At 46.9% G+C, this 23,276-nt stretch overlaps 1 protein-coding gene across 7 annotated transcripts in view; it reads left to right on the plus strand.

The window, feature by feature from the left end:
- Positions 1–23,276, plus strand: part of Rimbp2 (RIMS binding protein 2) — a 194,644-nt gene that overhangs the window by 8,453 nt on the left and 162,915 nt on the right. The gene's annotated exons all lie outside the window — the stretch shown is intronic.

A 23,276-nucleotide genomic window follows, 5' to 3' on the forward strand; every position in this document is an offset into this window, starting at 1 on the left:
TGTGGTAAGAGGGAGGCGGGGGACTCTTCAGGGTTTCCTATGACACAGGATGGCTTCTAGACTTAAAAATTTAAAAACTCACTTTTAGAGGACATTTGCTTTTATTTACTTTAAAAGATTAATTATTATTTTTCTAAAGATTTATTTTTATGCATATGAGTGTTTGCCTGCATGTACATCTCTAGTGTGTGTATGTGTTTGTTTGCTGGTGCCAGAGGAGGCCAGAAGAGGATGTCAGATCACCTGAAGCTGGAGTTACAGGTGGTTATGAGCCACCATATGGGTACTGGGAATAGAACTCGGATACTCTGGAAGAATGACAGTGCTCTTAACTGCTGAGCTGTCTCCCCAGTCCCTGTAATTACTTATTTTGAGACAAGACCCTTTGTAGTCCAGGCTGGAGATGATTCTGGCTTTATTTCTGGGATGCTGGGATTACAGGTGTGTGTCACCATGACTGTTCGGGTGGAAGCTTCACTGAGCCCCTGGCATCCATCTATCCAGAGTCTGGAAGTTCAGACGGAAGCTCCATCCCAAACCCTCTCCCCCATCCCTCTCTCCAAATCCTACTGCATCTCAGAAAATCCACCAAATGATGACCCCTCTCCCAAAGGTGCTTAAGACCACAGGGTATTTAAACTGCCCTCCAGAAAACAGACATGTGGTTTTCCAGTCTTCCTTTCCTGTCTCTTCTCTGGGGGGCTGGAAAATCATCTGGGAGCGTGTATTCATTAAACCTGGGCTTTTTAAAATTTGGTTTGATTTGGTCTGATTTGGATTGTTGCATCGGCAGAGAAGCTTATCGGGGTACAGAAACTTATCAATGGAGTTTTATGTAGTGCTGGCAATGAAACCCAAAGTCTCAAGCATGCTAAGCAAGCACTCTACCAACTAAGCTACATTTCCATTCTTTATTTTTTAACCAAGAAGTTGGGAGTTAACAAAACGGCTCAGCGGGCCAAGGTGTTTGCCACCAAGACTGACGGTCTGAGTTCGATCCCTAGGACTCGTAGTTCAGAAGGAGAAAACTGACTCTGCAAAATTGTCCCCTGATCTCCACATGAATTCTGTGACATGTGTGCGCGCGCACACACATGATAAGTAGATTATTTGATGTAGTTAAATATTAAAAACAAAGCAGACAAACCAACCAAGTTAGGAGCTGGCTTGGGAAAACACAGCCGGAAGGGGCTATGACTTCTCTGTGACTTTTGGGGTGATGCAGGCGCTTGATGTTTTTACTCAGAAGGAAGCTTTTCCAGGTAGCTCCTGGGCACAGAAAGGGAGAGGTTTAAGGGGACTTTATACAAGACCCTATGTGAGTTGGTGGGGTTCATCGAACTAGCCCGCTCTGGGGACCCATCCCCCACTTCTGCCACATTTAGGAGGCCTCTGTATTGCCGAGGATTTAAACTCCGCCTCTAGATTTCTCTTTGCTTCCAGAAGTCTCTTTTCTCCCTGCAGCCCCTAAGCTCTGTCTGCAACTATAATCCTATTTTACTTTCTTCTCCCCCGACAAACTCCACTTAAAAGCAAGCCTCGTGTACACTGTACATTAAAGCTATTGATTCTGACTCAGAAATGTAGAAAGCCACCAGACCCCAGAGGAGGCCTTGACAGCGTGTGTGGAACGCTAATCAGGGCTTGTGGTGGCAAGTCATGCAGGGGCCTCAGACTTCTGTGGATCCGATTAAAGGCCCAGCCAGGCCTGCCAGGGCTGGACAGGGACAGCAGTCACCCAGCCTGGCCACCCCAGCCCAGGGAGGCAGCAGGGGGTGGGGAATGGGCAGAATTTGAGAGTGAGTGACATGCCCTTTAAAAGCTTGTGATCATTGATGGTCATTTCTCCCCGCAAGACAGGGTTTCTCTGTGTAGCTCTGGCCATCCTGGAACTCACTCTGTATGTAGACCAGGCTGGCCTCGAGCTCAGAGATCTGCCTGCCCCTGCCTCCCGACTGCTGGGATTAAAGGCACATGCCACCACCATCTATTCCTCGATGACCATTTAAAAACACTCTTTCCACTGAAATTCTAGAACAAAGTGGTTTTCAAACACCAACAGCAGGGGACAGTTTTCTTAGTAGAGAATTAGAGATTCTTGGGAAGACAGTGAGGTGACCTGGGACTGGATGGGCGGAGTGGACCCCCTTGGATGGAGGCCTGCAGGAGGCCAGTGGAACAAGAAGCAAGCCTCTCTCTGTCGGTTAGCTAATTGCTGTTCAAGGTTCTCGGCAGGACCACTGGCAGCCGGGGTTACTTCTGGCTTCCAGGCCTTGGTGGGAAACCGACTTCTGACCGTGGACCTTGGAACAGCAGTGTTTCATGACAAAGAACACATTGCTGCCAATCATCCTCTTCTCTGGGCCCTTGATGGGGAAGCAGACGCCCTGGCCCACACTGGCATGCCTGGTCTGTGCTGCTTGAGCATTTATTTCATGAGGTTGCTACGTGGTTGCTACCCACTGCAGCTTTATGTACGAGCAAAGACACACACAGGCCACTCGTCCAGAGTCACAGACTTTGTATCTGGGGCTGGGGGTGGGGGAACCAAGACTCCGGTCTAGATGCTGATTTTAGCCTTCCGCCTCCGCAAGCAAAGCCGCACACTGCGTCCACATACTCCACCCACCATGCACACACACAGACCTGCCGACCTAACCCCCAGTCTCTCAGCTCCTTGATGAAATGTGCGGTTATTTCTTTGTTGACTGTGCTGTGGACAGTTTTGGAATTTTCCTAGAAGCAGCGCGCAGTTTCAGCTGCTCAGAGGTCTAGCTTTCTCTGCCCCTTGTAGTATAAACCGGCAACTTTGGGGAGTCCCAGGACTCTTCCATGCTGTGTTGCTGAGGAGGGAGGTCTTCGGCCTGCAGGCTCTATTTTCTGGTGTTCCAACCCCCTCTAAGAACAGAATGGGGGAGGTATGTTCATCTCACAGGGCAAAGGGTTTGTCCTTAGCAAAGGGAGATACGGGGAAAGGTATTTATGCGGGACATCGCCATCCCCAACATTTTACTGAGAATGTGCGTTGGTCGTCTGTGGAGAGGAGACTCAGGCCTGCCAGCACTACAGTGGGAAGCCTGAGGACTTTCCTTCCTGCCTCCTCTCCAGCACTCTGGTAAAGTGGGATCCTTGACGCTATAAATCAGGGGACAAGTCCCAGTTTAGAGGTGAGCACTGATTAAGTTAAAGCCCAGGTCACGAACCTTCTTCCTCCCTAAGCGCTGTTTGTTTCTTATTTTTAGCGTCTTTGTTTGAGACACCTTTGGGAACACACGGATAATCTCTGTGGGCGGTTTCGATTTCTATCAGTTATGTTGACTTTTCTGACTCTCCCCTGGGATATGCAAATTAGACCCCAGCGGGGAGGGGCTTTTTTCCCTTTTCCTGTAGCCTTAATTTTTCCTAATTGTCGCCGTCTCAGGGCTGTGTCACTGGTCGCTGCTCCTGGGGCCACCTGCGCTGGTTATGTCTATTGATGACATGGTGATGTATGCTAGCTGGGGGAGGGGGAGGGCTCCTCCACTCCCACCCATCACACCAGCTGTGCTCAGCATCCTTCCTAGGAACTACATCTCAATCCAGGGGTGTGACCTGCTGCTGACCCGGATGGTACTGAGGTCAGGGTGGGGGTGGGGGTGAGAGCAGAGAGAAAATGAAGATGCTGAGCTAGAGAAAGGCCTGGGGTGTCAGGAGATTTATTTCTGTAAACCAGTGCGGGCACCTTTATTAATTAAAATGTAATAAATTAAAAGAGAATAATGAACCTGTCAGGCCACCGTTTGTCATCTGCTGCTCAGAATCAGGCAGTCACAGGACTTGTGATAATCAGAGGGAAGAAAGAAGTTGGTGGGGAAACAAAGACAGATCATGGTGGTGGTAGGGGGGTTGGGAAGTTGGGGGACTCTTTGGCCGATCCAGGCCCGGCCAATGGCAGTCTAGGCCTAGGTTCAAGTTTAGCCCCAGGCCCACATTCAGCCCCATCACTGAGGACTCCGGCTCTGTGACCCTGGATTGAGGTTAGAAGCTTCCCTTCGTGAGAAGAAGAAATTTATAATCTGATCCTAGAACATATGGAACCTTCCAGGACAGGAGTCCAGACAGCCCCTCCTTTCCGGAGGCCTCACTTTTTTTTTTTTAATATTGATGTTTATTGAGCTCTACATCTTTCTCTGCTCCCTTCCATGCCTCTCCCCTTCTCTTCAATCCTCCCCCAAGGTCCCCATGCTCCCAATTTACTCAGGAGATCTTGTCTTTTTCTACTTCCCATGTAGATTAGATCCATGTATGTCTCTCTTAGTGTCCTCATTGTTGTCTAGGTTCTCTGGGATTGTGATTTGTAGGCTGGTTTTCATTGCTTTATGTTTAAAAACCACTTATGAGTGAGTACATGTGATAATTGTCATTCTGGGTCTGGGTTACCTCACTCAATATGATGTTTTCTAGCTCCATCCATTTGCCTGCAAATTTCAAGATGTTATTTTTTTTCTGCTGTGTAGTACTCCATTGTATAAATGTACTGCATTTTCCTTATCCATTCTTTGACCAAGGGACATTTAGGTTGTTTCCAGGTTCTGGCTATGAGAAATAAAGCTACTATGAACATAGTTGAGCACATGTCCTTGTGGCACGATTGAGCATCCTTTGGATATATACCCAAAAGTGGTATTACTGGGTCTTGAGGAAGGTTGTTTCCTAATTTTCTGATAAATCAGCACACTGACATCCAAAGGGGTTGTACCAGCTTGCATTCCCACCAGCAATGCAGAAGTGTTCCCTTTTCCCCACAACCTCTCCAGCATAAGTTGTCATCAGTGTTTTTGATCTTGGCCATTCTTAGAGGTGTAAGATGGAATCTCAGAGTTGTTTTGATTGGCATTCCTCTGACGACTAAGGATGTTGAACATTTCCTTAAGCGTCTTTCAGTCATTTTAGATTCCTCTGTTGAGAGTTCTCTGTTTAGGTCTGTACACCATTTTTTTTTATTGGATTGTGTATTCTTTTGGTGTTCAATTTCTTGAGTTCTTTGTATATTTTGGAGATCAGACCTCTGTCTGATGTGGGGTTAGTGAAGATCTTTTCCCATTCTGTAGGCTGTCATTTTGTCTTGTTGACTGTGTCCTTTGCATTACAGAAGCTTTTCAATTTCAGGAGGTCCCATTTATTAATTGTTTCTCTCAGTGTCTGTGCTGCTGGTGTTATATTTAGGAAGTAGTCTCCTGTGCCAATGCATTCAAGTGTACTTCCTACTTTTTCCTCTGTGAGGTTCAGTGTGTCTGGCTTTATGTTGAGGTCTTTGATTCATTTGGACTTGAGTTTTGTGCATAGTGATAGATATGGGTCAATTTTCATTCTTCTACATGTTGATATCCAGTTATGCCAGAAGCACTTGTTAAATATGCTTTCTTTTTCCTATTTGATGTTTTTTGCTTCTTTGTCAAAAATCAGGTGTTTGAAGGTGTGTGGATTAATATCCGGGTCTTCTATTTAGTTCCATTGGTCCTCCTGTCTGTTCTTATGCCAATACCAGGCTGTTTTCAGTACTGTAGCTCTGTAGTAGAGTTTGAAGTCAGGGATTGTGATGCCTCCAGAAGTTCTTTTATTGTACAGGATTGTTTTGGCTATCTGGGTTTTTTGCTTTTCCATATGAAATTGAGTACCGTTCTTTCGAGGCCTGTGAAGAATTTTGCTGAGATTTTGATGGGCATTGCATTGAATCTGTAGATTGCTTTTGGTAAGATTGCCATTTTTACTATGTTATTTTTGCCTACCCAAGAGCATGGGAGATCTTTCTACTTTCTGGTGTCTTCTTCAATTTCTTTCTTCAAAGATTTAAAGTTCTTGTCATACAAGTCTTCTACTTCTTTGGTTAGAGTTACTCTGAGATATTTTATGCTATTTGTGGCTATTGTGAAGGATGTTGTTTCTCTGATTTCTTTCCCAGCCCTTTTATCATATGTGTACAGGAGGGCTACTGATTTTTTTGAGTTAATCTTGTATCCTGCTACATTATTGAAAGTGTTTATGAGTTTTAGAAGTTCTTTGGTAGAATTTTTGGGATTGCTTATATAAACTATCATATCATCAACAAACAGTGAGAGTTTGACTTCCTCTTTTCCAATTTGTATCTCCTTGATCTCCTTTTGGTGTCTTATTGTTCTAACTAGGACCTCAAGAATTATATTGAATAGATATGGAGAGAGTGGGACAACCTTGTCTTGTTCCTGATTTCAGTGGGAATTTCTCTTCATTTAGTTTGATGTTGGTTGTTGGCTTGCTGTATATTGCCTTTATTATGTTTAGTTATGTTCCTTGTATCCCTGCTCTCTCCAAGATCTTTATCATGAAGGGATGTTGTATTTTGTCAAAAGCTTTTTTGGCATCTAATGAAATGATCATGTAGTTTTTATTTTTCAGTTTATATGGTGGATTATGTTGACAGATTTTTGTATGTTGAACCATCCCTGCATCTCTGGGATGAAGTTGACTTGATCATGGTGGATGATCATGGTGTTCTTGGATTCGATTTGCCAGTATTTTATTTAGTATTTTTGTATCAATGTTCATGAGTGAGATTGGTCTGTAATTCTCCTTCTTAGTAATGTCTTTCTGTGGTTTAGGTATCAGGGTAATTATAGCCTCATAAAAAGAGTTTGGCATTGTTCCTTCTGTTTCTATTGTGTGGAATAGTTTGAGGAGTATTGGTATTAGTTCTTCTTTGAAAGTATTGTAGAATTCTGAGCTGAAACCATCTGTCCTGGGCTTTTTTTGGTTGGGAGACTTTTGATGACTGTTTCTTTTTCTTCAGAAGTTATAGGTCTGTTTACTTTGCTTATCTGGTCTTGATTTAATTTTGGTAAGTGATATTTATCCAGAGAGTTGTTTATTTCCTTTAAGTTTTCCAATTTTGTGTAGTACAGGTTTTCAAAATATGACCTGATGATCCTCTGTATTTCCTCTGTATCTGTTGTTATGTCCCCCTTTTCATTTCTGATTTTGTTAATTTGGATATTCTCTCTCTGCCTTTTGGTTAGTTTGGATAAAGGTTTGTCCATTTGTTGATTTTCTTGAGGAACCAACTCTTTGTCTCATTGATTCGTTGTATTGTTTTCTTTGTTTCTATTTTGCTGATTTTAGTTCTTAATTTGATTATTTCCTGCCTTCTAGTTCTTTGGCCCAGCAGAGATCTCTAGTTCCTGCCTACTCTCTTGGAGGTCCCCGATTCACCCAGTGTGACTGGCTTTATGTTGTGGTCTTTGGTCCATTTGGACTTGAGTTTTGTGCATGGTGATAGATATGGGTCTATTTTCATTCTTCTACATGTTGACATTCAGTTATACCAGCACCATTTGTTAAATATGCTTTCTTTTTTCCATTTGATAATTTTTGCTTCTTTGTCAAGAATCAGGTGTTTGAAAATATGTGCATTAATATCTGGGCACTCAATTTGGTTTCATTGGTCCTCCTGTCTGTTTTTGTATCAATACCAGGCTGTTTTCAGTACTGTAGCTATGTAGTAGAGTTTGAAGTCAGGGATTGTGATGCTGAGGTCTCACTTTTTAAGGACCCAGCATTTACCAGCTATGCGTGGAGGCTCTTGCCCAGGGGCTCATGCCTGGAGCAGACTTGGCTTTCAGAAAACACTCGAACTCATGACTCGAAAACAAAACAAGCAATTATTATACTTTCTTAGGAAAAGTCTTTCCTGGTTGAGAAATGTAGATACCTTTGTACTCTAGGTAAACAAAGACTCTTTTTTTTAAAAAAATGTTTTCCTTCTGACTTTTCCCTGTTGTCTAAAGAGTTTTCCATCTCAAAAGTCTAACTTTTGTTTCAAGACAAGGTTTCATTACATAGACCAGGCTGGCCTTGAACTTAGAGATCCACCTGTCTCTGCCTCCCCCAGTGCTAGGATTGAAGTCATACACCCCCATGCCCACCCTACAAAATGTAACTTTATTTTTGATTTTGTCTTTTCCAGACCGGGTTTCTCTGTGTAGTTTTGGAGCCTGTCCTGGAACTCACTCGTAGACCAGGCTGGCCTTGGACTCAGAGATCTGTCTGCCTCTGCCTCCTGCGTGCTGGTCTTAAAGGCATGCGCCACCACCACCCGGCCAAAATGTAACTTTTATTGGTGTACTTTGTTCAATTTCTAGTCACCTGGTATGCTTCTTGTAGTTTTCTGTCAACTTGACACACCTGGAAAGAGGGGACCCTCAACTGAGGAACCGTCTTCATTGATTGGCTTGAGAGCACACACCTGGGGCATTTCTTGATTGATGATTGAAGTACGCATCTGTGAGTGGGTAGGGGGCGTCACCCCTGAGCAGGTGGTCCTGGATTGTGTAGGAAAGCAAACTCAGTACGCCAGCAGGAGCATGTTCCTCCATGGCCTCTGCTTTGGTTCCTGCCTTGAATTCCTAGCTTGGCTTCCCTTGATGAAGGACTCTTAGCATATAAGCCAAATGAAGCCTTTCCTTCCCATGTTGCTTTTGGTGAGTGTCTTACTGCAGTGACAGAGAGCAAGTAATGATGTGGGAGGGTTTTCTGTTTTGTGTTGATTTCATTGGTTAATAAAGAAACTGCCTTGGGCATTTGATAGGCCAGCCCTTAGGTGGGTGGAGTAGACAGAACAGAGTGCTGGGAAGAAGGGAAGTGATTCACACGCCATGGAGCCAGCCACCAGGTCAGACATGCTGAATCTTTCCCGGTAAGCCACCACTTTGTGGGCTACACAGATTATTAGAAATGGGTTAATCAAGATGTGAGAATTAGCCAATAAGAGGCTGGAACTAATGGGTCAGGCAGTGTTTAAATGAGTACAGTTTGTGTGTTATTTCGGGTGTAAAGCTAACGTGCGGGATCCTGGGTGGGATGAAAAGCAGGCCTGCCCGCGGCTCATCACTACAAAGTGAGGGCACCTGGGAACTTAGGACAAGGAGTGATGTTTACTGAATGCACGGGGGGGGGGGCAGGGAGAGGGAGGGAAGTGCGTCTGTCCCCTCTCATGCCTCCTTTGTTCCGTTTTCCTTTGGCTTAGTAAAGGAACCACATGTAGACGTGTGTAGGGTCTACAACCCTCTCAGGGCAGCAAGGAAAACCTCTCGTGCTATTTCCATTTTGAAAATGGTACGGCAGAGCTGGGAAGACAGCGTAGCAGGATAGGCGCCAGCTGTGCGAGCAAGATCACCCGAGTTCACCACTCAGAGCTCATGCACAAAGAATCGGGTGGCTCGTGGCATGCTTGTAATTTCAGAGCTGAGAAGGTGGAGACAGGTGGATTCCCACATACATATACACACACACACGTACACACTCATACACACACATACCTACACATACACAGACATATATACACATACACACACACAGAGCAAGTGAGTGAAATAACCGGCCTGTTAGAAAGAAGACAGTCCTTCTTTATGGGAACGTCTTCTGGAGGGTGCTTTTTAATCTTATTAGTGACTTAAACCTTTGTTGCTTGCTGGGAATCTGCACTACCCAACCCCCACCCCCTTGAGTTCTGGCTTGCTCTGGGTCCTCCCTCTCTGCTTCTCTCTTTGGTGCCCTTTCACTTCACCCCTTCCTCCTTACCCTCCTTCTGGATCCCAGCTGGACTGAGGGGCCCCTCCAGTGGCATCCAGCCAGCTGGCGGGAGATACCCACTTGTTGGTGTTGGAACACATGGCCTCGCCCTTGTGGACCCAGCCAAGTGATAACTGTCCTAGCAGTGTGTGCCGGGCCCTGAGCCAGCACTGGGTTATTGTCTGCCTTGTGTCTTGGCAGACTCTTGTCCTCCTGCACAGCGATGACCTCTAATCTCAGCAGATTCTTGAATTTATGCTTGGCACCAGCCCTTGAGGCCCTGCTGTCGGGACCAGCAGAGTGACATGAACCCAACACCAGGCCCCTTGTCTGAGTGTCTGTCTCGTGTGGGATGATAGGAAGGTGACAGTAGCCTCATGGTTTCCGTGGGCACATCACACTTCAGCGTCCTGGTGCTTCCTGTTTGTGACACCCCATGGCTCAAGCAGCCCCTGGAAGCAGAGGATATCTGTCACAGCTCTCAGTATGAAGATGAGAAAGATCTGTGATGGATGTCACATGACCCCAAATGAGACTTCATTCAGAAGGACACTAGAGGAGGTGGGTGACTGTGGTCTGGAGGGTACTATACCCAGGACAGCTGCAGGGACCTCCAGAGCCAGGCCTCATGTGTTTTCTCTCTGGGGAGAAGGACAGTGGGCTTGAAGCAATGGTATAGGAGGCAGCTGGAATGTGTAGCCAGGTGAGCCGCAGACCCAAGGCTGCTTCCTTGGGATGTCTGCCCTGGGGGACTGTAAGTTCTGTCCATGGCTCCGTCTTGGGAACAACCACCTGGAGTAGAATACGGCTCTGTCAAGAGGCTCCCCTTGTCTCTTGAGCATCATACAGAAGGGTCCTCCTGGCAGAGAGGCTGGGTTTGCTGATGCAAAGGGAAGTCAGGCCCTGGTACCTGGATCAGGCTGGCGGAGTCCATGGGAGACAGGGATGTAGTGAGATAGAAGAGTCTTACCACTGTGTCGCTGCCTCAAGCTTCCAGAGCAGAAATTTATCTTCTCATGCTTAAATTCAAGGTCAGGGGATTGGTAGGTCATGCTCCTTGATGGGTGGGTAGGGAAGATGGGGGTCCTTCTGCCCCTATTCCAGCTTCCAGTGGTCATCAGTCCTCTGCCCGCCCTGGCTTGAGGCCACATCTCTGTGCTGTCACCGTTCTTTCCACGCATCTAGGCTCTTGCTAGGGACATATTGACTAGCTGGAGTGGTGACCTGATCTTCATGTCTACTTGAATTAAATCTGCAAGGGGCCTGTTGCCAAGTGAAGCCACAGGACCCTTCAGTGATGAAGGCACTGTTCCACCCACCACAGTCAAAGAAGCTCACTATATGGCCCAAGGTGGCCAAGAAAACTGTGATCCCCAAGCCTCCAGTGATGGGATTACAATCATGTGTCAACAACACCTGGATAGTAATCTCACATTAAACATGAATTACCTGCCAGCACTTGGGAGGCAGAGGCAGGTGGATCTTATGAGTTCAAGGCGAGGCCAGTCTGATCTACAGAGCAAGTTCCAGGACAGACTCCAAAGCTACAGAGAAACCCTGTCTCAAAAATAAAATAAGATAAAATAAATAAAACAACTCTACACCTCCCCCTAAAACCCTCAAAACCATGAATTACCTAAGCCTCTCATGGCCCTAAAGTAATTAGCAAATCGATAGGACTCCTCATTTCTTAAAAAAAAGATATAATTTACTTACAAATCTTTTGGGGCAAATATTTTTGTTATATTAGGGCAGTTTGTAGCTAAAAGACAGACAGTCACATCTGTAACACCAGAATCCTGTGGAAATGGGACTTTCCTCTCAAGATTTGTTTTTCAGTTTTTACTTATGTGTATGTTGTGTGATCTATGTAAACAAATGGTCATGTTTTGTTTGGGTGCCTGATGAATCCAGAGAGGGTGTTGGATCCCCTGGAACTGGGGTTTTAGGCAGTCATGAGTTGCCTGACATGGGCGTTGGGAACTGTGAGAGCCATCTGTCCAGCCCTACGGCCCTGCCCCTCAGAGCACAGCCACAGTGAGAGGGCCTCTTGTTACTGTGTGATCCTCCACAGCATGGTAAGGCCTAAGCAGGGATCAGACAGTGCTTTCCACAGCAGGGGTAAACCCAGCCAGGCCCTTCCATCTCCATTCCGTGCCTCTGCTGGATCCACCATCAAATGCCAGGTGTGCCCGGTACCATCGACCAGTTTCGTTTCTGACGCAATCTAAAGGGCCACATTTTCTTAGCATATTGCAACTTTAGGGACACTATTTTAGCTGTCAGTAGCTTCTATGAACTGCCCCCAGTGAGCAATGCATTGTGGGGATTTTATTTGCTCACGTTGGTGTCTTGTTGTGGGGTAGGCTAATGTGCGCAGCTGGGAATGGCCAGAACTTGAATGGCTCAGGCCAGAGGGTTTACCGCACCATGAGGAGGTGCAGGAGTGGCAGGTGTGAAGTCCTGGTAGCCATTTGGGACCATGTGTCTTTGCCTATGGTTTCACTGTGTTATAGGACCCTGCATCTCCACCTGAGCTGGCAGTGGGAAGAAGGCTTCTTTCTGATCCTCCTTTGTTGTGGCACCTTTCCTGCTGGCACAGGAATGCTGGTTGAGTGCTTCCAAGGCTCCATATTTGTAGGGACACTGAGACCTGTCCTGGCCACATGTGTATCTGTAAGAAGTATGGTCCGGGGCTGTCACACGGGGGAAGGAATGGGGAAAGAATCAACATTTCTTAATTACGAGTGCTTGTAATTAACACCCACAACCTTCAATTCATCTGAAAGCATCGCTTAAACTCGGCTTGTTAGCTCCACTTAAGGAAACTTCAGCAGCACGTTGACAGATGCTGAGGGTGGATGGAGGGTCCTTTCGGGGAGCCGGGGGCCAAGGAGCTGATGTAAGCATCAGCTCAGGACATAGGCTCAGAACACAGTGGGGGATGAGAACTTCTGGGGCCAACGGAGGTGATGGCTGGACAACCCTGGGGTCCCCAGTGTCATTGAATTATTAATATATACAAGGCTGGCGTGTGTTTGACCGAAAATCATCTTTGCGAAAGGACAGATGTTTTATTTATATTTATTTTTAAAATTAGTTCTTTGAGAGTTCAGATCTTCTCCCCACCCCCACTTTGCTACCCATCCACATTTGTGGGTTTTTTTTCTTTTATTTATTTATTTTTTTTTAAGACCAACTTGCGCTGCCCAAATATTCTTGGCCGTGTGGTCTTCCACTGGAGAATGGTCAGCTTACCGAGGACTATACTCTTAGAGCAAAGTATCTCTCCCAGCAGCAAACAATTGTCATTTGTTCCATGGATGGGGTGGAGTTGTGTGCCCAGCTCTCTTCTCCAGGTCGGGATTTGTTCCGGCTTGGGCTTGCACAGGCTTTGTGTGTGCTGTTGTGATTGCTATGAGTCCCTATGTGCAGCTTCATTGCTGTGTCCAGGAGAGATTTCCTTGTAGTTATCCACCTCCTCTGGGTCCTATGCTCTCTCTGCACCCTTTTTGCAGTGATCCCTGAGCTTTGGGAGCAGGAGAGTAGTGTATGTATTCCCTTTAGAACTGCGCATTCTGAAGCCTGTTATAGTCTGTGCTTTGACCAGTTGTGGATGTCTGTGTTGTTCCCCAATTCCTGTGAATAGAAGTCTTAAAGATGAGATTTGTGTCTTAGCTACTGTTCTATCACTGTGAAGAGACCCCACAACCAAGGCAACTCTTATAAAAGAGAGCATTTAACTAGGGGGCTTGCTTACAAGTTTTAGGAGGTGAGTCCATTATTATCATGGTAGGGAGTGTGGTGGCAGGCAGGTGTGGTGCTGAAGCAGTAGCTAAGAGCTTTACATCCTGGTCAAAGAAGGGAGGAGGGGGGGAGTGCAGGAGAGGGAGGGGGGCCTGGTGTGGGCTTTTGAAATCTTAAGCCCACACACCCATTGACACTCCTCTTCCAACAAGGCCACACCTCCCAATCCTTCCCAAACAGTCTGACTAACTGGGGACCAAGCATTCAGACAGCTGAGCCTATGGAGCCATTCTCATTCAAACTGTAGGTTGAGAGATGCATTGATTTTCCTCAGAGTGATTGTTCCTTCTGAAGTTTCTCTTGCTTGCTCTTCAGTATCATGAGTTCACCTGCTAAACTCACACAGAATGTGAAGGATAGCTTCCACACTCCACAGCCACACCAGTGAAACATTTTACCAGACACATCACATGACTCCCCCGCAAGGGGGCAGCAGACCTGGACCAAATGCCTCCTGAGGACCCCTGCCCTTGAGGCAATCATGAGTGTGTGTTGGCTGAGTGAGACTCCTGAATGGCCAGCAAGTCTAGTGCCTGGCTCTCTGTCTGCCCTTCTACTCCTTGCTCCTCCTTGACATGCATCTCAGACATGATCCAGGAGTGTGGATTGTCCTCACTCCTTGCTGAAGGGGTGCAGTGGTGAAATCTTGGAGAGGGGTGCAGGCTCCTTCCAAACTTTGCCATCTCGTCTGTGAAGTCACTGTAGGTGAGACCTCAGGGCCATGAGGATCCTAGCAGGATAGATCCCAGAAGAGGAAACATCTATTCTTAAAAGAGGTGGAACCAGGACAGGAGGATTTCCACAAGTTTGAAGTTACCCTGGGCTATGTTGTGAATTCTAGGCCAGACTCAGCTTGAGTGTGAGACAATGTTCGAGCAAAATAAACCGGGTGGTGGCTCACACCTGTAATCTCAGCACTTGGGAGGCTGAGGTTGGAGGCTAGCTTGGGCTGTAGAGTGTCTCTGAGGTCAGCAGGGGTCCCAAAAATCTGGAAGCTGGGGCAGGAGGGGGGAAAGCCAGGCCAGGCCTCCTTGCCTCCTGGTTTTTCTAAGTTAGGCCATCTTTGGTACTCTCCTCTCTCGACTTTCCACAGGTTGCTCAGGGTGTGGCTTATGGCCAAGGACATTCGTTTTCTCACTATGGCCTCTTTTGTCCATAGAGAAGTCTTACCTGTCTTTCTCATGTTTAAAACCATTCCCAAATCTGAGTGGAAAGTTAAGTATTTCTCTGTGCAGTATTTTGAAGTAGGGCATCTCTCTCCCTCTCTCTCTCTTTTGAAAAGGGGGTCACTCACAACATTTCTGTGTGAGGAAGTTATGTGAGAAGGGGTGACATTGGCACCAGCACTGTCCTAAGAGAATGCTGGAAGTCTCTCCCTAAGAAGGCACCGCCACCCCGACCTCTAACATCATCACTGGGTCTCCAAAGAAAATACAGATTTTTAAAAAAGGCTTTGAGATGAGTGTCTTCCTTGAGGCCCCTTCTCAGGGATTGATGAACGTGGGTCCGTTCTGTCCTCTGGACAAATGGTTTATCAGACACCAGGTCCTGGAGCAGCGACCCCCTGTCACCTCTGGGTTCTGCCCTGAGCTCACTAGGAATCAGTCATGCTGGCTCCAGCCTGCCTGGAGACAAAAGGACTCGCTCCCGATGGTGTGCGAGGTACCAGTTGGCCAGATGCCCTTCCCACTCTGGTTGATTCATCACTGTGTGGCCTGTATTCTATCAGCTGCTCTGGTTGGGAATGGGGCAGGCTATATTTTCTTTATGGTGCACCATTTCAAGGCCCCAGAGCCAGTAGGCTTAACACATTCACAGTGTAAAAACACTCAGTCTCCTTCCAAGGTTTTGTCTTCTCTCAAAAGAAGCTGCGTACATACCAAACTTATATCAACTCCAGCTGGAAGTTGAGATTTGGAGCATTGGCCAATTTATTAAATACTTTATTTGATATTTATATATGTGTATAATGTATTTGGATCCAGCCCATCCCCCATTCTCAGCCATCCAATCCTCTCTCTTTTCCTCCCAACTTCATACACTTTTTTCCTTTCTTAAATTCACTGAGTCTGCTCTGTGTAGCCTGTATGTGCATGGATACAGGGCCATCCACTGGAGCATGGGGTCACCTTTTATGGCACATATTCCTGAAGAAAAATGATACTCCCACCCGTAGTCATCAATTGCCAGTGACTTATTAGGAGTGGGACTTTGTGAGTCTGTCCCCCATTTTTTTTTCTCCATATGGAGTTACATATACTAACTTAGCCTCAAACTCACCATGCAACCCATGTGGCTGTGTCTGGAGAACTTTGACTGTCAGTGCTAGACTCAGGAAGAGAGGCAGAAGGACCAGACTCTTTAGTGGGTGGCCAGGTGGGGACCCACCCACTCTGCTCTGGCAATACCTCTGTTCTGTTGGGAGACTAGACAAGGAACTGCTTTGGGGATGCTGAGGGGTTCAGCATGAGTCAGATTCCTCTATCAGTGTAGAGGTAGGTGAGATGCAGGGGATGGGGAATTGGGAGTGGGGAGGGGGTGATGAGTGGACTGACAGCGGCACCAATCTCTAGTTACTAAGAGAGAAGGCTATGGAAACAGGCAGCCTCATAGTGAGGGTACCTGGGCAGAGGAAGGTAAACGTACAGAGATTGTCATTTATTTATTTATTTATTTATTTATTTATTTATTTATTTATTTATTTATAGTTTTTTTGAGACAGGGTTTCTCTGTAGCTTTGGAGTCTGTCCCGGAACTCACTCTGTAGACCAGGCTGGTCTCGAACTCACAGAGATCTGCCTGCCTCTGCCTCCCGAGTACTGGGATTAAAGGCATGTGCCACCACCGTCCGGCCAGTCTTCTCTTTTTGTTTTGAGACAGGGTCTTACTCTGTTGCCCAGGCCAGATCTTACCCCGTAGCCCAGGGTTTCCACCCTCCACCTTGATCTTGCAAGTAGCTGAGATGACAGACAGGCTTGTACCACAAGGCTCCTCAACTTTACTTCCAGGAGGTTGCAATCTTTATTCTTCCATAGCCCCTCCCCAGCTCAGCATCCTTGCTTCCCCATCGCAGGGGTTCCCATCCTTCTGTTAGAACACCTGAGGTTTGCCCCAGGTGGCAGCCTGGGTAGCCAGTGAGCTCCCCCGCACCGCTCTTCTGTTCCACCTGCAGAAGGCACTGCAGGAATATCTCAGGGTACAGTGACCTCATTTGATTTGGAAAAAAAAATGGGGGGAGGTCTGGAGAACCAGGAAGCCTCCGGAAATTGGAGTTTGGTTTGTGTAACATGGTGTGTGAGCTCCAGCCTCCACAAGCCGGTGTTTGCCATCATCCCTGCTGGTGGGAGCGAATTGCTTATTTCCATAAATAATCCACCAGATAAGTGATTTAATTAACTTAATGAATCAGATTGCGAGAATCAGACCTGGCTGAGAGTACACATGTATTTCCTGCTCATTCCTTTCTCTGACTGTGGACGTTTTCTTGGAAGCAGGGATCTGGGGGCTGACGTCATGGTCAGTGCTGGAGCTGGGAGTTGATTGACACTAGACGGCCCATCCTGACAACCAACTCCGACCATGGTGTTTCCTGTTGTCCTAGGGGTTGAATTCATGGTCACACGCGCTAAGCAAACTCTCTGTTGCTGAGTCACACCCTGAGTCCTCTTTTTATTATTTTTGAGACAAGATCTTACTAAAACTGGCCTTGAATACACCTTGTAGCACAGGCTGGCCTTGAACTTGCAATCTTCCTTCCTCAGCCTCCTAAGTAGCTGTAATGACAAGAATGTGTCACCAGGCCTGGTGATCTGGGGCGCTGTGTTTGCTTTTGGAAAGAATCGTGCTACCCTGAATTTAAAAGGGTTGTTTCTAATAACACTAGAACCAATCAGGGAAGACACCAGCACATTGACTGGGTTGTCATGTGACTCGTTCCACCAGTGATTTTTCTTTACATGGCAATTTGATAGCAGATGTCCCAGCAGGCTTTGGTACTCTCACAAGCACTTGGCAGAGCCTTTCAGTCATACACCCCTGCCTTCATAAAACGTGCTTTCTTGGGATGTCTACTGCTGTGATAAACACCTGACCAGGAGCGACAAGGGGAGGGCAATGTTTGTTTCAGCTTACAGGCTCCACATCACAGCTCATCATGAATGGAAGCCAGGGCAGGAACATGAGGCAGTGACCCGCCCAGCTGGTCCTAAGTTACTCCAGGGTCTTGAAGAGGCACTATCTGAAAGACATGGGAGGAAAGAGAAACGGACGTCAAGCAGTATTTTGTCAAGGCATCTGTTTATTATTTCATGTCTTAAATACTCAGTAAGGAGCTCGGGCAGGGGGAACTGAGGAAAGGGGGGAGGGGGAAGGAGGGGCTCGGTAGCTAGGCAACTAAGTGGGGCAGTTTGGCAGCTAAGCAGGGCAGTTGCAAGGTCAGTGGCTAGAACACCTGCTGTTAGTGATAAGCAGCAAGCAATGAAGACACTCTGTGGTACTTTCCAGAGCTTGAGTCTCCACGGTCAGCACGTAATGTTTTGGTTAACTTTAAGTTTTCTGTCTCAAGATTTTTACTTCAAGGCCCTGTGAGATGTGAGAAAGAAGCCTGAAATGGCTCCTGACAAGGCAGGAACTGAAGCAGAGCCCATGGAGGGATGACTGGCTTGCACCTCATGGCTTGCTCAGCCTGCTTTCTGTAACACTACTTGGGACCGCCTGCCCACAGTAGGCTGGGCCCTCCCACATCACTGTTAATCAAGAAAACACCCTATAGACTTGAATAAAGACAATCTGATGAAGGCATTTTCTCCGTTGAGGTTTCTCTTTCCAGAGAACTCTAGGTTTGTGTTGAGTTGACAAAAAACAGCTCTACACGCAGGGACACTGGAAATGTCTGCAGAGGTTTTGGTGGTCATAGCTGGATAGATCTCATGGGCTAGGAACAGTTTCCTGTTTTCTCCTCTCTGCAGACACCAGGTTGCCAAGCAATTCATGCTTCTGGCTTGCTCATTGTCTGCAGATCTGGGAGGCCTCTCCTTCCTGCTCAGCCCCAGGATTCATACATGGGATGGATGGCTCAGCCCAGGAAGGTGCTGTGTTTACAGCAGACTTATCATGAAAGACACATATCCAGACAGGTGAAAAGTCTCATCTGGTGAGGCCAGGGAGGGTCTCAAACTGGAAACTTCTGTGACAGCAAGACAGGTCACAGTTTGTCACCAGCATGGATGCTCCTTCCTGCACAGAGTCCTATTGGAGATCTCACTCTATCTGCGACGGTCTGAGCTAGAGTCCCAGCTCCAGCCTAGGAGAGAGGTGGGGTGTTTGTTCCTCCCTCTTGGGTGCTCCTCCCCTTCCCTCAGGCCCTCCGCATCTATCTGTCCATCCTTGCAGCCGCTGACCCGCTGTCGGGGCTGTGGGACACCTTGCTATTGACATGAGGGTTTACCTATGGTGATGGCCCATGGGAGCTTCATTTCTTTTAAAATTACTTTAGTGGGCTGGAAAGATGGCTCAGTGGTTAAGAGCACTGATTGCTCTTCCAGAGGACCAGAGTTCAATTCCCAGCATCCACATGACAGCTCACAGCTGTCTGTAACTTCATTTCCATAGGACCTGATACCCATGGCAAAACACCAATGCATATTAAATAAAAATAAATAAATAAATTTTAAAATTATTTTATTATATTTTACTCTTGCGTGTTCGTGCACGCATGCACGCCATGACTTGCAGAAGTCAGTTCTCTTTTCTACCAAGTAGGACCCAGGGATGAAGCTCAGGATGTCAGGCTCAGCAGTGAGTGCCTTTAGCCACTGAGCCATCTCGCCAGCCCTTCCTTTTTCTTTTAAGAGATTTATTTATTTTGTTTTATGGGTATGGGTGTTTTGCCTGTATGTATTATTGTGTCCAGCATGCATGCAGTGCTGGCGGAGGCCAGAAGAGGGCGTCATAGCCTCTGAGGTTAGAGTTGTAGAAGGTTGTTAGCTGCCCTATGGGTGTTTGGAATTGAACTGGGTCCTCTGGGAGAGCAGATGGTGCTCGTAACTATTGAGCCATCATCTCTCCAGCCCCAGCTTCATGTCTTTTTAATAAGGCACAGTGTTACTATATAGCCCTAGCTGAACTAGAACTCACTACATAGAACAGACTGGCCTTGAACTCACAGACACCTCCACTTAGTTTTCATGCCTTTTGATGCCGTAGCCTGCTTACAGCCCTGTAAGTGATGTTTACCTGTCTCGGAACCGCCCAGGTTTGGGAAGCGGTCTGTTTCCAGACGGAATGGAATACAATCTGTTGTGTCCCCCCCCCCCGCCCCGTACACGTCGCTGAGTGAGCACAGTGAGCCAGTGAGCCTAGGTTAGATTCCTAGGTGAGATTCCTGGGCCCTGTGTGCAGATGCCATGGAAAGACTGGACAGTAACAAGCAGCAATCAGAGTTGGGGTGCCTGGGTGTGATGGAAATTAGGGTACGCTGGACCAAAACTTTAAAAAAAAAATGTTTCTTTGCCTTGAGAAATGTGTCTGTTCAGATGTTAAGATGTGGGCTTCTGCCCACACTGATGTGTGGCTTACTCATAACATCTGGTTGGTGGCTGCATGCCCTTGAGGGCTTCCCGATTGCACCAAGCCAAGCAAAATCAGGCCTTGCAAACACTGCTGATTTTCCCACCCTGCAGGAGTTCTGATTGAACAACAATGTGGCTGTTGTGCCTCCGTGTCCATGTGTTAGAGCCGGCCTCACAAACACAGCCGCTTTTCATTAGAATGAATTTCAAGCTTGCCACGGAAGTTGGAAGGAGAGGTTCTGTGGTTCTATCCACCCTTCCCATTGTTTGGGGTCGTGTTTCCTTTTTGCGTTCCCCTCTCTTTTCTGCGACTTTTCAGATAGTGTTGTTGGTTGTTTTTACTCTTTGTTCTTAATCTTTAGGAGGCCCGCCACCCAGCTTCCAAATAAATCACACACAGAGGCTTATTCTTTCTTAGAAATGCCCAACCTTAGCTTGGCTTATTTCTAGCCAGCTTTTCTTAACTTAAGTTATCCCATCTACCATTTGCCTCTGGACTTTTTTCTTTTCTTAGTTCTGTTTTACTTTGGCAGCTGCTCCATGACTGGCTGTGTGGCTGGATAGCTGGCCACCCTTCTTCTCTCGCTCCTTCCCAGACCGCTATTTATCCTCTCCGCCTGCCAGCCTCGCCTATTTCTCTCTCCTGCCTCGCCATTGGCCATTTATCCCTTTAGTGGGTGTTTCAGACAGGCAAATAACAGAGCTTCACAGAGCTAAACAAATGCAACATAAGGGAACGCAACACATCTTTGCATCACTAAACAAATGTCCCACTGCATCAACAAATGTAACACCCCTTAAAATAAAATCCCACAACAGGGAGTTCACAAAGAAGGGAGGGAAGAGCAAGTTTAGTTTGAGTGATAGCTCTCAGAACAAAGCCAGGCTTCTGGAAACCCCCGGCCAAACCATCGGAGTCGGGAAGTTGGATGTTGGTACCTGGGAACCTCTCTTCTCAATCCCACCTATATATAATTTTATTCATTGGGCAAATTCATTGATATTTATGTTTATTTTAGCAAGCTGGCTCTTGTGGGTTTGTTTTGACGGGCCTTTTGTAGCTTGGTCTGGGGGCTGGAGCTCACAATCCTCCTGCCTCAGCTTTATGAGCACTAGGATGCACAGCCACATCTAGTTCTCCTTTTACGTTTTGACACATGGCTTCCTCTTTGAGTCTCTTCGTCTCCAGCCATCAGGGGGTTCAGGGGCTCCTCACACTTGTCTGCCACCTCTCTAGAGCCCCTGCTTCTACCCAAGGTGCATACACTATGGTTATAGCTGTGTTCATTGCAACTGAGGTCTCTGCTTGTGGAAGCTGCTGAAGGCAAAGGAGGGCTGCACACTTGGAATTTCAGGCATTTTTTTTTTTTTGGCAAGGTTTTTTATTTTTCAGGCTGACTTCCAACCTTATAGTAGTTAAATACAACCTTGAACTTCTGATCCTCCTGCCTTCACCAAGCACGTGCTGGGGTTACTGGCTTATACCACCACGTTGGTTTTTATGTGGTGCTAGGTAGTGAACCTTGGGCCTCATGCATGCTAGCTAAGCCCTCTACCACCATCATCATTACCACCATCACCATTACTGTCGACAGAGGCTTCTGTCCTGTCTGGTCCCTCAGCTGTTCAGTCCCAAAGTAACACACAGAGACCTTTCCTCTTCTCAGAATTCCCCTACTCTGGTCACTCACCTATACTTCCTGCCTGGCTACTGGCCAATCAGAGTTTTATTAAACCAATACAAGTGACAAATCTTTACAGGGTACAAGACCATTGTCCCACAGCACATCATCATCTCTGTCTACTTCTCTGTTTCCAGCCTGTCTGCAGACCAGCTGATCTCCACTAGGGATCAGCCCACAGTCTCAGTCACAGTCAAACCTCTCCTCTGTCCACAGTTTTAGCTCCTTTCCTGACAATGAGAAGCCTAGGTCCATCCAGCACAATCTGTACACTTAGCAGCTTATTCCAGCTTATTCCTAGAGAAACACTGCCGGTCACTTTCAGTATGTTGGCAGTTGTGTTTCGCCTCAGGACCCATAATCCTTATACCACCCAGGTAAACTCCTGGGAAACCCTGTTGCCTGGCTCCAGCCCTTCCATGGGATTAGAACTCAGGGTACGCTCAACTCAGCTCAGCTGCTCCTGTTTTTGTTCTGTTAAGTTCCTTCCTCTTTCTTTTTGCTGATACATACCTGGTGCCAGAGCCCCCCACCCCTAGTATTGAGCGCAGGGATAGGCTTGTTTCCTGGGGTGTGTCCTAATAGAGCAGCTTCCTCTTTGGTGTGTGCGCACTGAGATCCCTCACCTGGGAAAGCGGTGTCCTGAGCAGATGCACAGAGAGCCTTATGCAGTATAGCTGAGGGAGCCCACACCTTCACAAGAACTTTATTTTCCATAGGCACTGAAGCACTACTGCCAAGCCAGCCTCCTGATCCTTCACCCCTAGTCTCAGGACTGTCTGAGAGCTGGGTTTTGTTTTGTTTGCTTTTAAGTAGGGATAGATACAGACACAACTTCAAACTCTGACGTGATTCCAAGTCAGAAGGACATAAGAATTCCTAGGTTGTGCTCATTCCTTTCCCATCCCATCCCATCCCACCCCCATCCCACCCCCATCCCCACCCCACCTCACCTTCACCCCAATCCATCCCACACCCATCCCCAATCCACCCTATCCCCACCCAGCTGATCTTCCCTCCCCCATTCCCACCAAGCTGCTTCTCAGCCCCACTTACTTTCACCTACACAATCAACTCATCCATTTCTGGTTTGCCCTCTTGCGCTTCTTTTGGCACAGATAAGCACACACATGTACATTCTTTCCTCTAAAAATTAATTCTATTTTACTTATTTATCCTGTGTTTTTGTGCCCGTGCATGAGAGTACAGGTTTGGAGGTCAAAGGACAATTTTCAGGAGTCACTTCTCTCCTTCCGGTCCTGGGAACTGAACTCAGGTCATCAGTCTTGGCAGCAACCACCTTACCTGCTAAGCCATTTGGCTGCCCTCTCTCTTTTCCTCAGCCCCTTACACCATGCCCTCATTTAACAGTGTATCTAATTCATTTGTACAGGAGGGGTGAGTTCAGGGGACTTACTGTGTGACTTTGTGACCACAGCTAACAGCCTGGCTATGCTCTTGATAACTAGTAGTGGAGATATCCAGTGTTCTCTCCATAAAAGTGATACAGAATGATACGCTAATGAGCTCATTAGCCCCTCCACACTGTACACACATTTCAGGATAACATCCGTTCCCCAATAAACGCATCCGCCTTTGTCGATTAATACATTACAAACGCTCCCCCTTTTGATTA

Source organism: Chionomys nivalis, chromosome 3 (assembly GCF_950005125.1).
Source record: "Chionomys nivalis chromosome 3, mChiNiv1.1, whole genome shotgun sequence".
Classification (NCBI taxonomy): Eukaryota; Metazoa; Chordata; class Mammalia; order Rodentia; family Cricetidae; genus Chionomys; species Chionomys nivalis.